Source organism: Camelus dromedarius, chromosome 3 (assembly GCF_036321535.1).
Source record: "Camelus dromedarius isolate mCamDro1 chromosome 3, mCamDro1.pat, whole genome shotgun sequence".
Classification (NCBI taxonomy): domain Eukaryota; kingdom Metazoa; phylum Chordata; class Mammalia; order Artiodactyla; family Camelidae; genus Camelus; species Camelus dromedarius.
In genome coordinates this window covers 51,605,035-51,615,000 of record NC_087438.1, presented here as the reverse complement: position 1 = coordinate 51,615,000, position 9,966 = coordinate 51,605,035, and positions in this window count along the sequence as shown.

The following is a 9,966-nucleotide window of genomic DNA, read 5'->3' as shown; positions in this document are numbered from 1 at the left end:
TCTCAGTGATGTGATTACTTTTGTGACAATATCTTAAATTGCAGACTTTCAGACCTCCCTCTGATAAGAAAATGGGATTACTTTGAAAAAGTTGTCCTTTCCCCTTGAACTCTGGAGTGTATATATATTCACTCCAGAGCCTGCAGTTTGGAATTTCCGTACTGATCATGGGCTGTGGCCCTGTTTGTTTACCTGGCTGGTGGAGGTTGGAGGCTAAAGAAACCTCAGACTTTTCTGTTGTTGGAAACTCCCTGTGCAGATCTGACCTTCTCACTAGGCACCCAGATAGGGTTTATTGTAAAGGGCCTGTTGTCAGGTGCTTTTATTTGTCAGGTTCCTTCACTCTCTGCTTAGACATCGCTTGCACCTAAGAGACCTCCTAGTACCCTCTGTGACATTGCTGGGTCTTTGCCTGTGTGCTCCCACAGGCCTGTCTGCAGCACACACTGCACTGTGGTGGCCCAATTCCTCAGCCATCTCCCCAGCACAGTTGTATACTTCATGAAGATTAAGCTGTGTTGGCTTGGCCCACGCTGGGTGGTCTGCACAGCACAGCCACCCCCAGGGTAACTGCCTTTCCTCCAGAGTGGCAGTCAGGTGTCTGGTATCCAGAAGTTCTAGAGGGCAAGTGGATGGAGGGCAGGGCCACCTCATTTCTGGTGGGAGTCCAGAGGATTCCAGTGCTGCCCACATGAACGGTGCCCCGGGGTGTGCGGTGCATAGCCTGCCTGGCCATACAAAGTGGCCCTGGGTGAGCTCCCAAGTTGGCTCCTGCAAGGCTGAGTCCAGCCCATCTTCCCTCCCACCCACCCCCTTCCCACCCGCCACCACCCCCAACCCCGTCCGTCCCCTGCTATGGGAACTGAGGGAAATGGGGAGGGAAAGCACCTCTCAGGACTGAGGCTGGGTGACTGAGGACAGATGAGGAGCTGTTAGCGCTCTCTTCTGCCTTCCTCAGAGTCCCCAGACCTTCTCATTAGTCTTCTCAATACTCATTTCCCATCCCTGAGCTCTCAGGAGTATCGAGAATTCTTTATACAATTCAAGTCAAAGTTGCATCATTATTACCATTTTAAAATAAAACTAAAGCATCACCTGCAGTCAAGTTTGTTGTAGAAGGGGAAAAACTAGCTGGAACCTTCTTCTCCCAACCCTCACAATGACCTGTGCCCCCCCCCCCGCCCACCACCCACCCTCCCCTACCCCAGGGAAATGAGGAAAAGGGAACAAAATGGAAAAGGAGACTAGAAAGGTGCTGGGAGCAGCCCGGCGCCATTTCTGTGGCTGCCACTTGTCCCTTTCTCTTCAAGGGTGTAGAGAAAGGGCAGGCTAATAAGTGGCAGACAGTAGAGGGAAAGGAAAGGAAAACCTAGAAATGTCCGTGTATGCTTGGAAGGAAGAGCTGAGACTGTCCACCCCCGGCCCTAGTTACAAGGTATCTACACATTCCTTCAGGAGGAAGAGAGCTGGGTTATCCTCCTTTCCTTAGATGGAGGGTGTTTAAGTAGGACTAGCTCCTAAAACTGACACAGGCCTGACCAGCTCTTTAGGGGAAACATCCCAACCCGAGGCATTTGCCCTCCTAGTGTTCCAAAGGTCCAGGAGAGCCCCGTCAGAGGCCCATGTAACTGCAGCCTCCTGCCCTATAGAGGGCTTCCCGGAGCAGCAGCCTCCTCCAGGCCATAAGAGCCCCATCTTACCAGTGGCCTCCGCCTTTCCAACAGCAAATAAGTGCCCTTCCGCTTTTGACCCAGGACTGCATCTCGTGCCATGTCTGAGCCTCTGTCTCCTGGCCCGGACGGAGGAATAGTAGTGAGTCATCCTTCACAAGGTTGCTGCCAGGACACCTTAGGTGCCACAGCTACCACAGGGAGTGAACAGGGTAGCTGATGCCAAGCAGGAAGTCCCACTTCTTTGCCCTTTAGGCCCCACTCCCTTGCGTGAACAGTGTAAGCCGCTCCATCACAGGAGGTCTGCCGAGTCCTCATTCCCACCTCTGGGGAGCACAGTTCACAACCTGAAGGGGTTGGAGAGGCCCAAGGTCCATGAGTGGGTCTCATGGGCTGGGGGTGGGAGGAATCACGGGAAGAGCATTAGCTCCACGGGACTGGGGTTGTCGTCTTGGCTCTGCTCCTTACTCGCTATGTGTCTTTGGAAAATCCCTTCTGCTTCTGCAAGCTTCAGCTTCTTGTCCTCAGAATGAGGCATTTGATGAGATGGTGCCTAAAGTTTTCACTGCTCACAAACATTCTAGAATCCTAAGAAAGCAGAAGACATGGAGTATTCCCCTGTCCTCTCAAGCTCCAGCAATCCATGGAAAACTGTCCAACAGTGACAGAGCGCTCTCTTGTAACAAGATTTCTAAAATAATGGACTCCTTTAACAAGACTAATGTAATGAGCAAAGTGTTCATGAATCTGAAATAATGCATTAAATTTCATATGGCCTTTTAAAATTAAGGGAGAGGGGGAGTTGAACAAAATGTACGGTGGACATTATGAACTTAAAAGGCTTGAGAAATTACTCATTAAGCTTAGTAAATATTTGCCAAACCCCTGCTCCATACCAGGCACAGTACTAGGCACTAGGGACACCAGGATGAGTAAGACAGTCCCTGCCCTTTGAAGAAATCAAGGTGTAGTGTAGGCAGACCAACATGGAAAAGGTCATTTCAGAATGCTTTACTAAGAACGGTGGCAGAGTGTGTCCAGGATGTCACAGGGTCTGGGGAGAGTCCTGAAAAGGTCTCTTACAACTTTGAAAGAAATACTTCAGGCCTTTTTGCTAAACCCAAAATTCTACAAGGCTTTCCAGTTTAAGCATAGTCATTACATCTACTGCTAAGGTTGGAATTTATTGGCTTTTTTTTTTTTCCAGAAGAGAGAATAATGTCAGCCAGCTACCCAGGAGGACTTTTGAGAGCAGGAGAGGAGGCTCAGACTCTCTTAACTAATTCCTTTCCATGTATTCTATATATTGGTATAGGTTTGGGTTAGATTAGGATCTTCAGGCCCTTATTTTATATGTTCTGAAATAAATTCTACTGACAGAAAGGCTGACTTAAGATCATTGATTAGGATCATTTATAGTTCTCTGTGGACTATGGACAGTCAATGATATGTATTTAAAAGTTGCACTATTGCAAAACAGGTGTTTTATCCAGGTACTTGTACAGTGTTTTTTTGTACTGCTGGTCCTGTACCAGAAACATCTTCTTTTATTGTTACTTGCTTTTAAAACTTTATTTTGGCCCCTTAAAGAAAATCTGCACATGGCACAGTTTGCCTCAAATCCATTCCAAGTTACATATTTGTTTTCCAATTTCAAAAATTACAATTTACCTCCCCCCCTCAAAAAGAAAATGGCTCTGCTCCCTAGACTATCCCTGTCACCAAGGTGTTCAGTAACATCCTCAAAGCAGGTAAGAAGGAAGGGAAATAGAGAAACCCCAAAGCAACTCGAGTCAGGTTTAGAGAGCCTGAGATCGTCACTGAACTACATTCAGTGTCTTAAGTCTGCTCTCGTGGTGCTGCTCCCCATAAGGTGCCTTAAATTTATGGCGTTTCTAGGTGAAATTCAACTTCCTTTTTAGAATCAAAACAAAAACTTTAAGAAAATGCCAAACTTTAAGAAAATGCCACTGTAGAGCTACTACATATAGTTATTCAACAGATAGCAGTATTTTCTTTTCCATGTGTTGAAGACAGGAAATGTGTAAATTGGGGTTGTCAAAAGAGAGAAGACCTTGTCTTTTCCAAAGGAGAATCTATGACAGAGCACTGGAGGATGACCTGCGAGCTCTGAGAGAAACTGTTCTCTCAGTCTTCAGGACAAGTTGAAACAAACAAAACACAATTTCTCTCTGAACAGAACTATGATAGGCCTAATAAGTCTGGAGTTTGCGGGGGGGGGGGGGGTGAGGGTTGCCTCTTATTGTATCCTGTGGACATGAAGAAAAACATTGGGTGTGATGCCAGGACCAGTAAGTGGATTCATAACCAGTTAAATGACTACCCTGAAAGGGTTCTGATTTAGATTCATACCATCTGGGAAGGAGTTTGTAGTATAAAGCCGTAGGGAGGTATTTTGCATCTTTTTGGAACAAGACAGGGAGGAAAGAGTGTAAGAGAGAAAGAGAATAAGGAAGGAGAGTGAGCACTAGTTAGCTACAGGGCTCTGACCATAACCCAATCCTGTTTAGCATTTATATCAACTTGGAAGATGGGGTAGAGAGAGCGTGAGCAACAAAATTGCAGGTGATGCCAATCAGGATGAGAACTGGGAAGCAACAAGTCCTTGCCAAGAATAGGATAATGGGCTACACATAACAAGATGAAACGTAACTGGGATGAATTCAAGTTTCTACCTAGGGGTCCAAAAAAATCAATGGCACAAGTTAACATGAGAAAGGCACTTAGCGCTTAGCAAATAGATAAAAATCCTGAAAGACAAAGGGTTTGAATTGACTGTAAACTCATTGGCAAAGGGGACAAATAATCTAATGGGATCTTAGACTAGAATGAGGGAGCTGATGTTTCTCCTTTACTCTGAACTACTCAGACCACATCTGGAAAATTCTATCCAGTTCTGGGCTTCATGTTTTAAGAAGGATGTAGACAAACTGAAATGTGCTCACTAGGATAGTGAAAACCTAATGTCTTCCTGGAAAAAAGACAGGAAGGCCACAGTGCTTAACTTCACATGCTTGAAAGGGAATTAGATTTGGGAGAGAGACAAATCTGGGACTGATACAAGGAAGACCTTTCTAACGAAACTGTTGAAAGTTAAAGTGGGCCACCTTGAAAGCAAGTGATATTCCCATTCACTGAAAGTGTTTTAACATGGGCTGAGGGCTGCCACAGTAGAATAAGGAGAGGGACCCGCTCTCTCTCTCTCTTTGTGTGTGTGTGTGTGTACAGGCTTTCTTTTATACATTCCTGGAGCAAGTACCATGTGGCAGGCACTGGGGCTACCAAGACAGTACCTTCCACAAACGAGACAGATCAGAATCACAGCCCAACAAGACTTGTGCAGTCTTAGTTATGTGAAAAATAAGTGCAATAAAAGAGAGAAGGGGAATTACTAACTCTGCTGCTCAGCAAAAATGAATTCTGAGCCAAGCAAAGCAGAGGAAAAAGGGGTGCCATGAGGTCCAGCTGCGGAAGTTGCTGGTGTGTGGGGACGGTGAACAGGCTGGTGGGAGTAAGACGGCAGAGGTAGGCTGCCCTTGGGTGTTAGGATAAGAAGCTTGCTCTCTGTCCAGGAGGAGGCCAGGAGGGAACTGGCAGAGATTACTTAAAATAGACATTTCAGACAATGATTCTCTTGACAGAGAAGATGGACTGGACTCAAGGGAAACTGGTGACAGGAGGCTGGTTAATCACTTCCATCTCTGAAAGCCTTGAGTTCACGAATTGATATTAGATGTGAACATTTTTGGATGAGAAATGCTGTTAAGGGGCTAGTAACAAGAGGGCAGCTCTATGTTGATACAGAAAGGAGTTGTTTGTCTCCACCCATGAAAAATGAGCAGAAGCAGTCTGGGTGGATCTGGTTGTGTGATCCCAGGTCACGGAAACCTGGTCCAGGACAGGGTCAGGACTGACCGAGGATATTGTCCAAGAAGAGGAACGATGCAGAGCTGCTAAACACCGTACATCAGAATTGGACAAAAAAGTCTGCCTGAACTGAATGTAAATTCAAAAGGAGAATTAAAGAGAAATTGAGAGAAGGTTTTCCAGCCTGTGAAAGTCTCAGAGACATTTACAGTGAAGAAAAGGAAAAGTTGCCCCTATGTGGGAGCTGGCCTGGCTCTCACAGCTAGGTCTTGGTATTCTCCTGTTGATCATAAACAGTTTCATAGAGTAGCAGCACCAGACAAGGCCACTCTAGCGACCACGATGGATCTAAACAAAACAAGGCCTCCTCATAATCGTATCTGAACAAAAACAAAAACAAGGACATTGTCCAAACCACAAAAATGATGAAACATTTCCCTATGTGACTAATAGGAGTGACTGCTGCTTCAGTTACAGCTATAGCCTTGCTTCACTCTTCTCATCTTCTGGAGAAGATGATTTAAGATACCCAATGCTTTACTCCACTTCCTGATAGCATCCAATGCATATCCACACCCCATTTCTTGAACCCTTCCCCAGATCCTATAACAAGTCCTTTCTAAGCCCTCCTACTGAGATGCCTCATGGTTCACGATGGTGTGTGTTCTCTTTCAGTGCAATATGTCAACAAACCCGTTTGTTCCTGGTGGTCTTGATTGGAGGACATTGACACACCACTACATTATATTTTATCCCTAGCTCTTTTCCTCTGGGTTTCATAGCATTCCAGAAGTTTTCCAGTAGAATATTATATACCACTGGGAGTCGTTGGCTAGTCCATATACTGCTTTAAGCACAAGACCTGGGCTGTCCATTTTGTTCACCTGATGTATTCTAAGAACCAGCTCAAATATCAGCAGCTTCTGTGCAGACCTGGTATCTCTCCCTTGAAATGATCCATCCTCAAGACCCTACTGCACGGGGTACTGACCTCTGTTAGCAAATATTCAGTAAATAATTTTATTGTAAATATCTTAAAGCACTCCCCATAGACTAGAAATTCATTGAGAGCAAGGCCTCAGTCTTACTCATCTTTGTGTCCTCAGTGGCTAATGTAGTAGCATATGAAAAGTGTTCAATGAAAGGTCATTAAATGAATAGATGATTGAATGAATGAATGAAATGATAGACTTGGAAGCAACCTAAATAATGATTTGGCCCACAGTTCTCAAATTCAGATACCTAGTGGGACTCAGCAGGTGATAGATAAGGAGGGGCCTCTGGTTACCTGGACAGTACCTGCCCCATCAGTCCCAATGAGCTGTTGCCAGGAAGGAGAGTGGGTTCACTTTTGCCAGGATCTTCTGGTTTTTAAAGAAAAGACATGTATTTCAATTTTTAAATGTTTTAAAACATTGTGTGGGCCTAATACATCTGTGGACCAGATTTAGTTTCTTGGCTGCTAATTTATGACTTCTGATCTTGGCCAACCCTTAGTTTTATATATAAGGACACTGTGGTCCAGAAAGATTAAGGCCATGCCTGACTGAGGTCATCCAGTCATCAGTGGCAGAACAGACTCAAACTCAGATCTTAAGAAGAATCACAATAAAAAGAAAATCAAAAGAATCACATTCCAAATTAGTATCTACTGATCATGTTTTGGGAGTGGGACATTCAGACCTTACACTCCCATTCAAGTCAAAGTGCAGGTGTTACAGGTGAGAAAAACATTAGTAAAAATCTTAGAGATGGCATCTAGACTTTGCTGATGGTTCCATATGCCAGGAAATATTCTTAAACAAGTCCTAGTTAGTATTTACTTCCCTTTCCCAATGCTGTGACTATGTTTGCTTCTCACTAACTATCTTAATTGTATGTATTTTAAATATGAATTTTATTTCCATCAATACAGTACATGTAAGTATATAAAATGTTAAATTGTACTACAAGACTTACAACGACAACTAGCAGTCCCCAGCCCCATATGTCACCTCCTCGATCCTGCTCCCCAAAGGCAACTCCTTCCAACTCTTTTAACTGATGATATGCTTTGCTGAAAAGTCTTTTTAAATTCACTGTTCTCCAGTTTCAGTCAGGAAACCTATGCCCTTCTGCTCTAGGAAACTTTCTGTATCATTTATTTAATCATTCTCTTCTTTTCATTTTCTGTTTTCTGCTTCTAGAATTCCTGTTCGTTGGTTGTTCCAATTATCTTTTCTTTCTTGTCTTCCATCTCTTTTAAAAATCTATTGGCTTTGAGATTCCCTCAATTTTATCTTACAGCCATTCTATTTTATCTTTTACTTCTGCTTTTATATTTTTTAATTCCCAGCATTTTTCTCATTCTCTGAACATTTTCTCTTTACTGTAGACCCAGTTCTGGTTTTGTGACTTCAACATCATTTCATATCTTCCAGTAATTATAGTTTGTTTGTTTGCCTTAAGTTGCTTATGCTCTGGTGTGTTTTCTCCAAATTCCTTTTTATTCAGTGTGTTTGTCTCAATCTCTGCTTGTTCCATTAGCAGATTTCTCAAATGTCTAATAGGCTTTGGTTGTCTAATTATATTTAAAAGTGAGGCACTAAAATAAATAAATAAATAAGCAAAGCACTAAAATTCCAATGGTAAGTGCTGTGTGCAAGGGGGTGCTTTTTGACTGGTGGGCTTGCCTGCACGACAATCAGATGAGTGCCCAGCTATTGTTTTTAGGAGCTCTCCAGTGTCAATGTTTGGAGACAATTTTATGAGAGAGAAATCATCTTCTGCATGTAGCTTCTACATTCTAGCTTCCAAGATTTTGTATGCTTTTCTCCTCTGCCGTCACCTCCTGTCTGGCTCTTGGCTTTTTTGGTTGGTGCCTTCTTTATTCCTTTTCCATCATTTGAAAGGGTCTTCAGTGAAGAGCATTGCATATATTTGATACACCATGTGCAATTGGAAGTCTCCCTAGAAAATTTAGATTTGATTATTCATGCCTTTAGTCTGAGACCCATCTTGGCTAGGCAGGAACATGGACAATGATCAACCTGGCTCATTCCCTATTCTTAACAAGCAGTCTTACTGATGTGTCTACAAACACAAAAATGTCCTTTGGCTCCTCATGTTTAGCATCACTAGTATAGAGATCTACCAGATCTACCTGTGTTGGGACTACTCCATTCTTGAACAAGTGATATTCTAATACTTATTATATTTCCCAATTTTATGAAAAGGCTCATGTCAACAGTTTGAATATTTTAAATCTGGTCTACTGGCCTTTTCAGTTCTGTGCCTTTTCATAGCTGAGTTGCACCTTACTAATCTGTGCAGTTGTATTTACATGAATGTAATGCTATTTTGCATTGAATTATAAGGTGGCCTCATAACATTTATGAAGTCAGTGTCACTTAATGTCAATAGTGACAGGTGTATGGTACATGCCACCAGATTTGGCCCATGTTAAAGAAGTTCTGTTACTGACAATTGTGGCATGGTGGTAGAGATGTGGGGGCAATGAGAGTGACCAGGGTGATAGTAGCAATTCAGAGGGTTTTTTTTAATTAATTAAAGTCCCTTTATTTATTCATTATTCTTTAGCTCCTTGTTACATAATCTACAACATCCAGAATAAGCCATCATGAGTAAAGATATGTCCGCAATTCTAGGCATCCACTTGTGGCCCTATGCTTCTAAGGGTTCTTACAGAGTCAGAGGTTAGGAAGATCAGATCATCTGTCTATGTGGTATGACTGAGACAGGGCACAGCTATTTTTCATGGTGGTCTATCCACTCTACAGAAGGACCATGTTTGACTCAGGTGACTGAAATTAGCAATTATACATTCACGACCATGCCTGTCTATCAATTAATTGGTATCTCTGTTCCAAGGTATGGTATTGGAGGTTCTAAGGAACACAGAAGGAAAGACAGTCCTTGATTCTCCAGGATCTTAACCAACAGTACTAAGCAGTATAGGGTGAGCTTCCAGTGGACGCGGTGGGTTTAAAAGAGGGACAATTTAGAATGGGTAGCAAAAGCTGCACTGGGACTTTTTTTTTTTTTTTTTTTGCATTTTGTCTGTATCTCAGTCATAGCATTTATTACACAGCATAGTTATTTGCCTACTACATGGTGGTCTTTTCCATTAGGGTATGGTCTATTCATCTTTGTCTCCTCAGCAATTTTCACAGTGCTTGGCACCTTCAATAAATGTTTAATGAATGAAGAAATGAATTTAGAGAGAAGTAGGGATTAGATCCCTACTAATCCCTACTCCTCTATGATCTAGAAAATAGGAAAGTAAAGTAGGAGAGTTTTCCTGGTAAAGGAAAGTGAGGTTGGAATATACAGTGGGTGTTCTGAAACAGATCTCGCCGGACAGGTTCAGTGGGTGAGGAGGGGGAGGTAAGTTTGGACATGGAGGCTA